The sequence below is a fragment of the Physeter macrocephalus genome, chromosome 11 (genome assembly GCF_002837175.3).
Source record: "Physeter macrocephalus isolate SW-GA chromosome 11, ASM283717v5, whole genome shotgun sequence".
NCBI classification, from domain to species: domain Eukaryota; kingdom Metazoa; phylum Chordata; class Mammalia; order Artiodactyla; family Physeteridae; genus Physeter; species Physeter macrocephalus.
In genome coordinates this window covers 50,577,947-50,593,039 of record NC_041224.1, presented here as the reverse complement: position 1 = coordinate 50,593,039, position 15,093 = coordinate 50,577,947, and the positions used below count along the sequence as shown (strand labels likewise).

At 51.6% G+C, this 15,093-nt stretch overlaps 1 long non-coding RNA gene across 1 annotated transcript in view; it reads left to right on the top strand.

The window, feature by feature from the left end:
- The window catches only part of LOC114487157 (uncharacterized), a 10,650-nt gene extending 999 nt beyond the window's left edge, over positions 1 to 9,651 (top strand). The window contains exon 3 of the long non-coding RNA XR_003681956.2: positions 8,187 to 9,651. This is a non-coding gene — a long non-coding RNA (uncharacterized lncRNA). The remainder of the gene's footprint in view (positions 1 to 8,186) is intronic.
- Positions 9,652 to 15,093: the final 5,442 nt, after the last annotated feature.

Sequence of the window (15,093 nt, the reverse complement as noted above, 5' to 3'; positions counted from 1 at the left end):
GAGGGGAGGGGAGGGGGAGGGGAGGGGGAGGAGGGGAGGGGAGGGGGAGGGGAGGGGGAGGAGGGGAGGGGAGGGGGAGGGGAGGGGGAGGGGAGGGGGAGGCCCCCCTGCGAGACTGCACCGTTCTGGAGCCCAGGCCTGTGAGCTCCCTCCCACCTATGTCCCCAGACCCCGGCAGCGGTTCGGTGGGGGCACAATCTGCAGGGCTGCTCACCCTCCCCGCTCAAAGCGGGGTGGGCTCTTCTGAGGGCAGATCCCATCCTCCATTCTCGAAACATTTCTGCGCGAATAGACGCCTCAGGCGTCGTCTGTTTGTCTTTGGAAATGAGTAAAAGGCATCGCCCAGATTTGTTTCTAAAATGGGCCTGGAAAATGTTCAGGGAAAGATTTATTTTTGCAACCGGGCTTCTGCCAGGCACAGATTGTATATCTTCTGTGAAAACGTCCTGGCTGATGAGAGGAGAGAGCCGAGAAGCAAGGCTGGTGTTGAGGTCCACGGCCGTGTCTGGACAGGGCTGGGCGTCCGGCCCATGGAGGCCGGTTCGGGCTGCACAGAGCTTGGCCTGAGCACTTCCCTCCCATAGAGGAGCCCCCTCTCACTGCAGGGAATGGGGCCACCCCCCTGCACCCACAGCTGCCCCGACAGCTTTTGTGCAACGTCCAGTTGAGACCGGATCGCGGGGCACCTGATCCCATTTCAAACGCACCAGGAGAGTCTCTGTGTCAGGAGCCTGCGGGCCCCGGCGTCTGAGGCCGAGCTCCGGGATGCCCACCGTCTCCCGTGGGAGCGGGCCGCTAGGTCCGCATGAGGCTCTTCCGGGGTAGGAGGGAGCCAGCCGCAGAATAGAAGGTGGTACCTCAGGGGCCTCAAACCCTCAAGGGCTCCATCAAAAACCACGAGGGCGGCCAAACTGAGTTCACTCACCTCCTAGTAGCTCATGATAAAAACTACCAGGTATCGGGGAGGCCCGGGGAGAGCAGCTGGCAGAGCGCCCACCCCACTCTGCCCTCCCCTGGGCCCCGGCCTCCTCCCCAGCTCTTCCAGGTACCTGGCTACAGGGGTGCATATGCTTTGCCCAGGTTCTTGCCCATATTTGGGGAGCCCCACGTGTGTGCCTTTGGCCGGTGGCTTCTCCTCTGTTCTTCAAGATCTGGACCCCATAATCCATGGACCCTCGGGCTTCCCAGGGACTGTAGCCGCTTCACACTGTCGTCCATCCCCCACCGCCTGTTCTCACTGTCCGTGGGCAGCCCCAATAACCTCTGCCTTCCTGCCTTCCTCCCAAGCATGTGTGTCCTCCTGGGGTTTCCACACACAGTCCTGCTTCCCACCCACCCTGCACTCCGGGAAGGCAGCGAGGGGGGTCTGTAAGCTGTTTTCAAGATTTCAAAAAGCCCAAAGGAAATCATACATTTACCTCAATGAGGTTCCCAGACTAAATAAAACATTAAGTTTATTTGCTTTGGGCTGGAGTCATATCAACTCCGTGTGGTAACAGTGGTTATCTTGACTGATCAGAAGCACTAATTGGCAGCAATATGTCTTTGATGAATAAAACTCAAAGGACAAATTATTATTCAATAAATGTAGTTTGTTGGGTAGATAAAAGCTTTCAAAACATGGAATCCCTTGAGGAAAGAACTAAAAAGGATCTTTGGTGGTGAAAGGGCTGGGGACCTCTGATCTACAGGAATGTCACACTTTCATTAAAGCACAGCACACACATTTTTCCATAGGCCTTTGATGCCAGATTTCTCATTAGCGAATTTGACTTCATAGCATTTCTACAAATAATACATTGTTCATGCCAGCTTTTCCCAAAGTGTGGTTCACCAAACCCTGCTAATAGGTGTTCCTTGGGAGTTCATAGGAAAGGATCCATGATCAAAAAGTTTTTGGGAAAAACTAGCTAAACAATGTTAAACCATTTATTACGGAATTTTTCAGAGCTCTCAATAGGTGACACGAATTGAGAATCTCCACGAGGGACACAGTGTGCGCCGTTCCTGGCAGTTGGTCAGGGATCCTTTGTTTTTTTTTTTTTTGAGGCACATTCTCAAGTAAGTGTTCCACAGAGCACACTTTGGAACCCATTTTATGATGACAAAGATGACCCAAGAGCCCCCTGACAGCCATAAGGGTGGACAAAAATAAAGAGGAGAAAGATGGATGAAGAGACAGTGGAGGGTAGAAGGTGGGGAGCCAGCGCCAGAGCGGGAGGGATGGACATACCAGTAATGGCAGCACTTCTGGAATCATCTCTCTGCTCTCTTCCTGCTTCCTCTGCAGAATGGAGATGGAAGACAGGTACGAAACAGGGGTGGCTGACAGGCCGTGTTATCCCAGGGCCCTGGATTCAGAGGAATAGCTCAAGGGACTTGGGGAATTTTGCTTAATTGCTTAATTTGATTTCCAGCCCTCATCGTGTTTTCTCCTGTGAAAATAGCAGGAAGCGGGGAGTTTATGAGAAGTGTGTCAACAGCCTTCAGTGAAACCCACTTAATAGGATCCTACCTGACTCCTCATCTCTGCAGGCCCTCTGAGTTCCCTCTTCCTTCCTCCGGGGCCACCCCAGCACCTACGTGTAGATCCACACAAAGCCGCCTCTAGGCTTGCCCCAGAACAAATGACATGATTCTCAGTGTGCAGTTATAGTGTGGCTCTGAGACACGTCCAGATGCAACATGAAAATTAGGTGACATCCAGATGTTTTCCCAAATGTGAAGACTCTAGAACAACTCAGACAGGGCCAGTATGGAAAAGGCGAAGTGGTCTTGTGAAGGCTTCTCCAGGAAAATGCACAGACATGTGGCTAAATCTGCTTTCTGCATCTCCTTTGCAAAGAGAGTAAATGGAACACCTAATCAGGAGAGAGGAGACAATGCCTTGCAGGCAGCTGAGTGGGGAAGCAAGATGAAGAGAAGGAAAAAGGAAAAGGATGCACTTTTAGCTCCTACAATATGCCAGGTCCTTTCACCCATGTTCTTTTTTTTTTTTTTTTTTTTTTTTTTGGTACAGGGGCCTCTCACCTCTGTGGCCTCTCCCGCTGCGGAGCACAGGCTCCGGACGCGCAGGCCCAGCGGCCATGGCTCACGGGCCCAGCCGCTCCGCGGCATGCGGGATCCTCCCGGACCGGGGCACGAACCCGCGTCCCCTGCATCGGCAGGCCGACTCCCAACCCCTGTGCCACCAGGGAAGCCCCACCCATGTTCTTTTATCTCATCCTCAGAGATTCCCAGTGAAGTAGATTTATTACCTCCATTTTATAAATGAGAATACCAAGGCTCAGTAAGACCCATGGATAATTAATTAATGATCTGTAGCCCAAAGTCCCACAAGCTCCCCCTATGCTCTGCTGTCTCTAGGAATTCAGGAGACCTGACTTGGTTTAAGGAAAGTGATTGCCCAGTCAAGAATTCAAAAAGAAGACTCTGGAAGACACAGCTGAGAAACTGTGAGGAGGGCAGTTTCAGGAGGAAGCCGAGAGGTTCATCCTTGTTTCTTGCCCCCTGAGTGTCAGGGGCAGAGAGTGTGAGGCAGTGACAAACCAGCAAGAAACCCAGGCTGACCCCTAAGGAGCTGGCCAGAGAAGAGACCACTGGCCATCTGGGCTGTGATGCTTGAACCAGCACAGGCTCAACAGCAAGAACATGGTGGATGAATTCCTAAACCTGTGATTGGAAATGATTGAAAAGCTTCATCAGAATCTAGAAATGATGTCCATTTGTGCTTTCTAATTGTGTAGAACGTTGAACTTTGCGTGGAAATTTCAAATCTCTTTTCTCTTTTAACACATGTTCACAGTCCTGGGAGGTGAGGGGTGGATAAGCAAGTTATTAGTGTTTCCACTTGACAGATAAGGAAAGTAGGGCTCAGAGAAGTAGGGGGAAAGGCATCCTTTATGCCTGCCAACTGGTGAATGACAATGCATTACTTTTCTACACCTCTTGATACAGTACAATATCTAATCTAGAAACACCCCTAAGATGAGCCATTCAGTGACTTGAATTGCAGTTAACATCTGTGGCAGAACAAACACCAGAACTTGAGTTTCCTGGCACCAAGAGTCAGAGTACCCCTTCCTGCCATCCCATTTCTAGATTCAACATAAGAAGTCACCTTCCACAGATTTCCAAGGCTTTACACTCCAAAATGGCATCCAGTCTCTGGAAATACTTTCCCGTGTACTGAGAGGTGGTCACCCAAAGTCACACTGACCAGGGTATGGTGACTTCATGCCCAAGCTATCTGCAACCCAGGAGGTGTCTGGAATTTACCGGGCGGTCTTCTGGAACCACAAGCAGATGACTGTTTAGTAAATTACCCACCAGCGTTAATGGGAAATTTAACACCAGTGCTCCTTCCCAGTGACCTCATTTGTTGAGTCAGACTTAATTCTATCACAATCCTCTAAGCTCAAGGATCCAAGTCACTGGATGGCATGCTTCTGAGGCATTCTCAGACTGGGTACTACACTTGATCGCCTTAAGGGACGGGAAAAAAATTCTATCATTCAACAGTTGCTGGGTTTCAATGACATATCCGTTTGGCTGCCCTGCCCCCCGCTTTTTTTTTTTTTTTTTTTTTTTTTACACAGTAAATCCAGCCAGGTACTTTAGAATGCAGACATTAATTCATCATTAATTTTCAGATAATGTTGTCATCAAATGTTGGTAAGGTTGAGTGATGCTGAAATATTATTCTGAGAAGAGCATTCTAAAATCTCTGCTAGGGGGCTTCCCTGGTGGCGCAGTGGTTGAGAGTCCGCCTGCCGATGCGGGGGACACGGGTTCGTGCCCCGGTCTGGGAAGATCCCACATGCCGCGGAGCGGCTGGGCCCGTGAGCCATGGCCGCTGGGCCTGCGCGTCTGGAGCCTGTGCTCCGCGGCGGGAGAGGCCACAACAGTGAGAGGCCCGCGTACCGCAAAAAAAAAAACAAAACAAACAAAAATAAATAAATAAAATAAAATCTCTGCTAGGGACAAGCAGCCAATTTAGCGCAGTTGAACTTAGGGGCGCTGTGCTTTCTGCTTGTTATTGACATGGCTTCCATGCTGTGGGAATAGAAATGGGCTGATTATAAAATTCATTATTATGTTCCCCTGGTGACAGAGACAATGGGCATTTTAAGACAGGAGAATAGAGAGTTTTAGAGTTATCAAGTCACTGGTTAAGATAAGAAAAAGAAACAAGAAGGTCAGTTAAAATAAATAAGCCCTTTGGAGCCCACATCAGGCAAACAATTCTTTTTAATTAAGGAAGAAATTTAAAGCACAACAGAAGAGAAAGGGGGCTTAAAGACAATTTCTGTCAGTGTGAGGTATTTTCAGGAAAGAATTAGGGCAACTAAGGATTATTATTTTCTTAAGCTTTTGATTGAAATCTCAGACTTTTATCCGTTCTGCAGTTAGAAAATCAAGAGACGAATGGCTCAAACCTCCAGAGGGGAAACCAAAGGCCAGAAATAACCTGGAGCTGTTGAAATTCTTGGGGCAAAGTCAGTGGGAAGGAGGGAGCTGTTCAGCCAACACACTGAGTAATCCTACTTCCTCCTCCTTAGCTTCATGTCTTGGCCACATGGCACATCAGATACTTTATTTTTTGGCCTCGCCACGTGTCTTGTGGATCTTAGTTCCCCGATCAGGGATTGAATCCAGGCCCTCGGCGGTGAAAGCGCTGAGTCCTGACCACTGGACCGCCAGGGAATTCCCAACATCAAATAACTTTTGACTCTGCACTTTACCTCTAGAATTTTCTCCATCAGGTTGCCCTCTCCCAGGGGGTTAACTCAAGCCTTCACCCGTGCAGGCATGAGTTTCGGGGACCACTGTCTAAGGGACAGGGCTCTCGTCTCTCTGGCAGCAGAGTGAACTCCTCAGAGCAAAGACCATTCTTTGTCTTTACCAACAAACCCGCACATAGTGGGTGCCAGTCTTGGCTCTTGAACCATACAGGTAGTTTAGCTCCCTGTCAGGTAAAAAGACCTCACTAAAGTCTCCAGCATAAAAAAAAAAAAAACGAAAAATCTCTTTCTATTTTACCATTGGGAAAAAAATCTCTTGGCTGTGTAGGAGTGCTCTCTTAAGTCCCTACCATGGAGTGTTACACACCATTGAAAAGAATAAGATCTCTGTCTGCTCATGCAGAGGGATTTTCTTGGTGTATTTATTGTTCAGGGAGCAAAACAAGTGGCAGAGAATTGTACACTGTGTGAGGCAACTTTTGTAAAACAAACAGTGACAGAACAGGAGTGACACCCTTTACGTGTGAATTTGTTTGAAGGCACAAGGAGAAAAGGGCAAGTTTTTAATAACTGTTACCTTGGGTTACAGGCATAGGTAAAGGGACCAAGGGACATAAGAAAACACGTTTTGGGGAAAGCGCTTATAAACAAAGACAAGAAATGTACGTATTAGGGTAGTCATTACAGGTGTTCATACAGGCGTTAAAACGAAAAACACTAGTCGGGGAACTAAGATCCCGCAAGCTGCGTGGCATGGCTAAAATAAATAAAGGAATAAATAAATAAATTTAAAAAGAAAACAAAAACGAGAAACAAAAACAACTTGGAGTTCAACCCTGGAGTTTCATTTTAGCAGATTCAAACCACTCTATATAAGATAAACAACAAGGTCGCACTGTAGAGCACGGGAGCTATAGTCGGTATCCTGTGATAAACCATAATGGAGAAGAATATGAAAAAGAGTGCATATATAGATGTATAACTGAGTCACTGCTGTACACCAGAAACTAACACAGCATTGCAAATCCAACTTTACTTCAATTAAAAAAAAATAAAAAAGACAAAAGAGAGTCACTGTGGTACAACCACACATTGCAATTCCTCCTGCGCATAGATGAAGACAGAGAGAAGTTGGGGTGGAGCCCTCCGGGTGGTGGTGGTGAGACAGATTTTCCCCTCCTCCCCCTGCTCCTCTTCCTTCCCCCCAACCCTCCCTCACCTCCTCCAGGAAACTTGGCCGGGCTGTGGTATGGCTTGCTCTTTGCTCAGGGTCTGTCACACCACCAGAGAGCCCGTGAGCCTCCAGAGAGGGCAGGTCTGGGTCTTCCTCCTGCTTCTATCCCTCCCAGGATCTGGTGAGATAAGTGACTTCCCCAAGGTCACAAAATCTGCCACCCACCAAAACAGGCCTAGCCCCCAGTTCCCCCCACTCCAAGTGTGTTCTTTCTCTCCTGCATCAAGTGGCTGGAGGAAACGAATGTGGACAGATTTTTGGGCTGCTCTGACATCCCTGCCCAGGGAATCCAAGTGAGCTGAGGGCCGGGTTTGTCTGTCTGTTACAAGGGAAGGCGCCCACCAGCTCCCACCATCAAGGGGGAGCCGGTTACAGGCAGCTCACTGCGTCAGCGAGTCTTCACTTTCCTGCCCGAAGGTGCCCCCTGATCCAGAGGCAGGTAAAAGCCCCGCTGGCACCCACCGTCAGCCTGGGGATCACTTTTAGTGCCCGTACTCTTGCCAAATGTGCTGTTTTCTGCCTTTACCATACGCTGGGCCAACTGGGGCCGGCGCCTAGGCTCTGCGGGCCTGGGTGCTCCCTGCCTCTGGGCCTCCCTCGCATCCCCACCTCCAAGCACCCCTCCGGCCCACCCTGGCCTCTGCGGGCGAGCGCTCCAAGGGGCTGCGGGGGTCCAGAGGAAGCACAGCCTCCAGGCCCACGCAGGCGCGGAGTGCTGGGAGATGCCGGCCTGGTCTGGGGTGGGGGCCTGTGCCCGCATCTGATCCCTGCCCCCCAACACCGCATCGTTGCCCATGTTCTCATCTCAGAACGTCACCATTTCCGTCTGCTTGCATAAGCCAGGAATTCGGGGCTCCACCTTAACACCTCCTTCTCCTTCATCTCCAGGGGAACTAATTGCCGAATCCTGTCCATTTCATCTCCTAAACATCCCTGGAGCTCATCCCTGCCCAACGTGCTCTCCTCTCCTGGCTGGACCACTGCAGGGGCTCCTACTGGGCGCCTTCTTCCCTTTTGCCTCCCTCCAGACTAACTGGTGGGGATGTCTGGAGGTGAGGCCAGGTCATGGGTCCTTCTCAAACTTCTCCGTGCTTCCTACACATCTGGGGCTACAAATCACCACTCCAGGCCACTCTGCACAGCAGCCAAGATAATTGTTCTGAAACACCTATTTGATCTCTCACTCCCCTCTTTACAACCCCTCACAGGCTTCCCAGATGGCTCCTCTGATCAAGACAACACTCCCTCCACAGCTCACTCATCCAGGCTCACCCCTCACAGGCTTCCCAGATGGCTCCTCTGATCAAGACAACACTCCCTCCACAGCTCACTCATCCAGGCTCACCACTGCCACCCCCGATGTCTCTGGAAGTCCTCCCCTCACCCTGGCCTTCCTCCAGCCCTTCTCATCCTCCACACTCTCTTTGGCCAGGATCAGCACCTGGTCTTCCCCTCCTGGGAGCATCTCCTTCCACATCCCACTCTCACAAGCTCTTGGGGAACTCTTCTCTCTTCCTTCTTCACACTTCTCTGTTTGCAGTTATACATTCCTAAGCATGATTATTTGATTAATGTCTCCCTTTCCCCACCATGAAGGCAGAACTATGTCCGAATTTGTCATTGTCACAGCACACGCTAATCATTCAGGAATATTTGGTGGATTGAATGACTAGATAATTACAACACGCATTCAGGTGAAGGCAGTGATGGTGGATACACAACGGAGAAGATCACAACCCCAGACTGAAGGAGGAGGCATCTTATTGAGAGATAAAGGACTCACTGGACTTTTTCTGGCCAGGGCACTGGGGGCAGGAGGAGGCTGCTCTGCATAGCGGGTGCGAACAAGGCTGTGGAACAGGTAATCCACAGGACGTAGCAAATGGGAGATAAGACTGGAAAGATGAGCTGTGACCACATCACACAGAGCCTTGAGCTCCAGGCTAAGGGGTGTGGGCTTGATGCTGTGGGCCACGGGGAATCCTTGAACACTAAGTTTAGCACGGAGAGGCCCTCACTAGTATTTCCAGCACGAGGGCGGTATACAAGCATGTCATCACAGGAAGGGATCTGAGCTCATTCAAGCCCAGTCCTTTCATTTAGGAGGTGAGAAAGTTGAGGCCCAGAGAGAGAAAATAATTTCCTCAAGGGCACACAGGTGACTCCCAATGCAGTGCTTTTTCAAAAAGAAAAGAAGGATCATCTCATTACATCAGTCTAATTTCAGCCCCTTATTAATTTTTTACATTGCTTCCACCGATCAACCTCCTTTTCTTTGCCAATTATTAGACAATATATTTGTTCATAAAAGTATTCCTCCTGGCTAGGGACTTCTCTGGTGGCGCAGTGGTTAAGAATATGCCTGCCAATGCAGGGGATGTGGGTTCGATCCCTGGTCCGGGAAGATCCCACATGCCATGGAGCAACTAAGCCTGTGAGCCACAACTACCGAGCCTGCGCTCTAGAACCCGTGAGCCACAACTACTGAAGCCTATGCGCCTAGAGCCTGTGCTTTGCAACAAGAGAAACCACCGCAATGAGAAGCTCGCGCACTGCAATGAAGAGTAGCCCCCACTCACCGCAACTAGAGAAAGCCTGAGCACAGCATCAAAGACCCAACACAGCCAAAAATAAATAAATAAATAAATTTATTTTTTAAAAAATGTATTCCTCCTGGCTCCTGCTCTGTTGGCCATAGCTGCTTAGACAGCCTGGCTTCTGAGACTAACTCTGCCACTTACATGCAGTGGTGCCTTGGGTCATTCCCTCCCCTCTTATGGACCTTTAGTTTCTAGCTTGCACTGTTAACTGCAGACTTCCCAGAGACAGTCAATATAGGGAAAGTCCTCTGCTAGGCCAGTCATAATGGAGATGAATGTTCAAAGGCCCTGTGGCACCCTCAAGCTAATAACATTGTCCAGCAGCTAGGCCCAGAAATGGCCATGAAGACACTTTCCAAGACCTGACAATAACTCCCTGGTGAGCCTAGCTGGGCCTTTCTCACATTATTTTTAACACCTGCCCTCAGATGTTTTGAAGAGGCAAATGGAGGTGTCAGGCATCAGCGAGAACTCTGTGTGTAGAATGAGGCTCTGCAAACCCAGCCCCCCAGGTAGACCACCTGGCCGTGGGTGAGGCTCTGTCCTGAGGGAGAGGGAAGCAGCTGGCACTGGCTAAGGTGGCAGGCGGTGGCCCCTCATGCTGTGACTGGGGAGCCTGCAGGAGGGGCCAGGGAGGCCCATGTCCCGAACAACCTGTCACCAGGTCATTTCGCTTCACTGTTCCTAAGGCGAAGTCGTTAAGCGAAGGCGGGTGACAGTTCCCAGGTGAGGAGAAAGTTCTGGAGTCCTGGACATGGTAAGTAGGGCGGGCCTGAATGGGACACTGAGGTGGGTGGTGTGAAGATGAAGGCTCTGAGCCAAACAGGAGAGAAAGAGACAGAGACAGAAGCATCCCAGGGCTCAGGAGGCAGGAGAGGTCCCCCAGCCAATGCAGAAAGCACCATGGTCTCAAGCTGGGTGAGACTCCGCCCTCCTGCTCCCCAGGCCTTTTGTCTCTCTGTGCCTTGAAGGTCCAGGGTGGGCCTGGGGCTGGGTGGAGGTGCTGACGGTCCCTGAGTCAGGAGGTGAACCCCACCTTGGCCACTTGCCCTCAGATGTTTTGAAGAGGCAACTGGAGGTGTCAGGCATCAGCGAGAACTCTGTGTGTAGAATGAGGCTCTGAGGGAGCTGCTGGTGAGCCCTGAGCCTACACAAGGATCTAAAAAGGAAGAGAAAAAGTACACAAACTGCAGCTGGTCATCATTCCTCTTCTAAACCCTATTACATCATATCTCCCCAAGGACTGACTCTGTTCCTCCTTAAAGAACTTGTGAATCATTCTTTTTTTCTAAAAACAGTTCCTTCTACAAATGAAGGAATCCCCATGGCAACAATTTTATGTCACTGGAGCCCTAAGAAGGAAGTAGAGTGGGAGCTCTTTGCCTCTGCCTAGGATCTGAGGCCTCTCGTTTACATAAGTCTGAGAGACAAAGAAATTGGCCTAATCTTCAGCCTTTGGCTGAGGTAGAAGCTAAGAGGAGTCTCCGAAAGAAAACAATAAGCAGGGCTATCAGAGCCAGCGCCAGATCCACAAGCATCTGAGGAAGACGTGGGAAGCGCAGAGGAGGGTGTGCTGTTCTGCAGTCTGCGGGGCGGGGTGGGGGAGAGCCCAGACCATCTGCTATCCTGGGGGCGGCTGGGCGGGGGCTGCCACCCTGGCCTCTTCCCAAGCTGTGCTGGGGAGACCGCCTTCCCTTCTCCTTCCTCCTCCCCACACCCCACCCCTTTTTTCCCTGTGTCAGAAAGAATCCCCTTCCCTCTTGACAGAATGGGAAAAGAATGAAAAGAACCACCTCTGGTCGGACTTGGCCTGTAACACTCCTTTGACAGAGAAGAAGCGGGGCTCGGTGCCCTCCTTCAGGCCAGCAGGGATATGTGGGCCATGCTCGCCCAGCAGAGAGTGGAGCACGTGTGAGCGATCCCACCGCAGCGGTGACTGCCTGGAAGCGTCCAGCTCTCTGCAGAGTAGTCTCTCTCTTTCCCATACCGCCATGGCTGCTCCCCTCATCCTTCCTGTCCACAGGGCATTCTGCTGGAATGACTCGGACCCATTTATAGCTGCAGGGACTTCTACGGAGCCCCTATCCTTGTGTAGGCTCGGGGCTCACCAGCAGCTCCCTCAGAGCCTCATTCTACACACAGAGTTCTCTGATGTAATAGGGTTTAGAAGAGGAATGATGACCAGCTGCAGTTTGTGTACTTTTTCTCTTCCTTTTTAGATCCTTGTGTAGGCTCAGGGCTCACCAGCAGCTCCCTCAGAGCCTCATTCTACACACAGAGTTCTCGCTGATGCCTGACACCTCCAGTTGCCTCTTCAAAACATCTGAGGGCAAGTGGCCAAGGTGGGGTTCACCTCCTGACTCAGGGACCGTCAGCACCTCCACCCAGCCCCAGGCCCACCCTGGACCTTCAAGGCACAGAGAGACAAAAGGCCTGGGGAGCAGGAGGGCGGAGTCTCACCCAGCTTGAGACCATGGTGCTTTCTGCATTGGCTGGGGGACCTCTCCTGCCTCCTGAGCCCTGGGATGCTTCTGTCTCTGTCTCTTTCTCTCCTGTTTGGCTCAGAGCCTTCATCTTCACACCACCCACCTCAGTGTCCCATTCAGGCCCGCCCTACTTACCATGTCCAGGACTCCAGAACTTTCTCCTCACCTGGGAACTGTCACCCGCCTTCGCTTAACGACTTCGCCTTAGGAACAGTGAAGCGAAATGACCTGGTGACAGGTTGTTCGGGACATGGGCCTCCCTGGCCCCTCCTGCAGGCTCCCCAGTCACAGCATGAGGGGCCACCGCCTGCCACCTTAGCCAGTGCCAGCTGCTTCCCTCTCCCTCAGGACAGAGCCTCACCCACGGCCAGGTGGTCTACCTGGGGGGCTGGGTTTGCCCATCCTGGGGTCTCTGGGGAGGGGAGGAAGGGGAGTAGGAGGGAGGGGAAACGTGACCATCCCCAAGAGAGGGATAAAAGCCAGCAGCTCCCTCTACATCTTTCCTGCCAGGACCCCCCAGGCAGTGGACCCTATAGACGCTCTGGGTCGATGGCCCTGCCCAGGCACGCAGGGCAGGCGGGCAGGTGGGTTCGGCTTCTTTCCAGTTCTTCTAAATGCGAATCACGTGTGCTTGGGCTTCGGCGTCTGTTCTTACGTTTGTTCCTCGTGGCCCACGGCGTCCACTGCTCACCATCCTAAAGAAGAAGAGAAACGAGACACCCTTACTCACCGTTGCCTCCACTTCAGGCTCTAAGGTCGCTGCCCTTCCTCCTCCCGTTATGTGACGTTTCCCCCACAGGCCCGTGTTTGTTGCCGGGAAAGAGACTGAGAAGACGAGATCCTGTCCTCAAGTCCCAGCAACTATTGCCGGGAGAAGGATAAACCCCTCAGGCAGGGTGTCCAGATGAGACGTGATGTACGCCACCTCTTCCTTCGGCTGAGGCTGCCTTCATTTCTGGGTTGGGGATTTAACAGTAAAGGTTTTCAACTGGTAAATGTCCTTTGGGTGAAGCTTGCCCCAGGTTACGATATAAATAGTTGTTCGTATGTCACCCCAAATCCCATGGAGGCGGGACTCTTCCCTCAGGCTGAGCACGGCTCTCTGGCAGTAGAACATCCCTCCCCGACTACAAGTCGTTTGAAGGCCCTCTCCCCACCCCCGCTTCAGAGCGCCTCAGGGGCCCCAGCGATTAACCCCATGCCTGGCACAGAGTGGGGCTAGAACGGACCTGATGGGCCCAGGCAGCCTGGAGGTGAGGAGCAGGGCTGGTCCTAGCGGCACTGGTGGGGGCAGATCCCGGCCCTGCCGCTTCCCACCTGGCTAGGCTCCGCCCTGAACTTCCTCCTCTGTAGGACAGGACTAGTACTGCCCGCCTCAAGGGATTGCTCTGAGGATCACAGGCTGTGTATATAAAATTAGAACAACAAATGACAATTTGACAAATCCTTCCCGTAAAGGTTTTTCTAGAGAAGCTCTTAGGTATGGAGTTGAAAGGAAGAGATGTCCAAGGAAGAGATTCTTCAGTCAACAGACATTTTTTGAGCACCTCTGTGCTAGATGCTGGGGCACCTAGGGGTGCCTGGGAACAGGGGAACAACGACGGAGGGGCAGGGAAGGAGGTGAGCTGAAATGGGTGGGCACAAGCTGGACAGGCAGAATCCAGAGGGGCCAGATGAGCCGCTAGGGTTGTGGCCGCCCAGCCAGCATCTTTCGCGACCCGGGCACTAGGAAGTCATGGAGAGCAGCATCTTTTCTGCCCTCTGGTGGGGATGGAGTTGGGGCAGAAGGGCCACGCGGAGGATGTGGGTTCAGCCCCTGTGTCTGCCAGAACGGTGGCTCTGACTTCAAGGCAAGGAGGGAGAAGACTTAGAGGGAAAAGATTCCCCATTAGCCCTGGGAGATAGAAAGGGGACCTGAGCAAAGGGCTGGGGCTGGTTCCCTGGAGCAGAGAGGAGTGAGAGCAGGCAGCACGCCCAGATATGTCTCAGTGTGGCCTGAACAAGGCAGGACTGGATTGAGAGCACCCTGGCATGGCAGGAGAGCGGGGGACAAGCTTGCAGTGGCGCTGTCAGGCCCAGAAAGGCTGGCAGGCTTTGGACCTGCTGTTGAGCAGAAGCCTCTTCTGGGATGTAAATTCATGCCCTTCCACACAGTGAGCCTGGGGGGCTTTTCCTGCTTCCAAATGAAATGGAGTCGTATCTTCGACAATCAAGAACTTCCACATTGATCCTAAGTTCCTTTTTAAAAAGATGCTACAATTCAAATGTCCATCAATGGCTGAATGGATAAATCGAATATGGTATATCTGTACAATGGTGTATTACTCAGCCATTAAAAGGAATGAAGTACTGACATATGCTGTGACATGGATGAATCTTGAAAATCTTAGGCTAAGTGAAATAAACCTGACACAAAAGTTCACATACTATATGATTCCATTTATATGAAATGTCCAGGATAGGTAAATCCATAGAGACAGAAGCAGACTGGTGCTTGCCCAGGGCTGGGGGGTAGGGGGAAAGGTAGTGACTGCTGAATGGGTAGGGGTTTTCATTTGTGGGGATGAAAACATTTTGAAACTTGATAAGGGTGGTAGTTGTACAACCCTGTGAATGTAACAAATGCCACTGGACTGTTCACTTTAAAGTGGTTCATTTTGTGATTTTATGTTATGTGAAATTTGCCTCCATTTAAAAAAAAATTGCAGATGAAAGAAGAGAAATGAAATGCTGTCACGGATGCTCCGATGCTGTCAGGGCCCACCTCAGGGAGTGACACCTGACTTACTCCCCTCCCTGCCTGCCGGGATGCTGCCACAGACAGGCCTGGGTTGTCAGCCCCTCACAGGGCACCCCCCTGTTACAACCCCCCCTTCCAGGGGCCCCGCCAATGCTTAACTTGCACGGGGGTATAAAGTTCTGACCCCCTCTGCCCCTTTACTCCTCTGAGCGCCCAGCCTCAGAGCACCCAAAGGTACGCTGAGGCACACCCCAGCTCGATTCCTCCCTCTGTCCACGCCTGCCCCCTT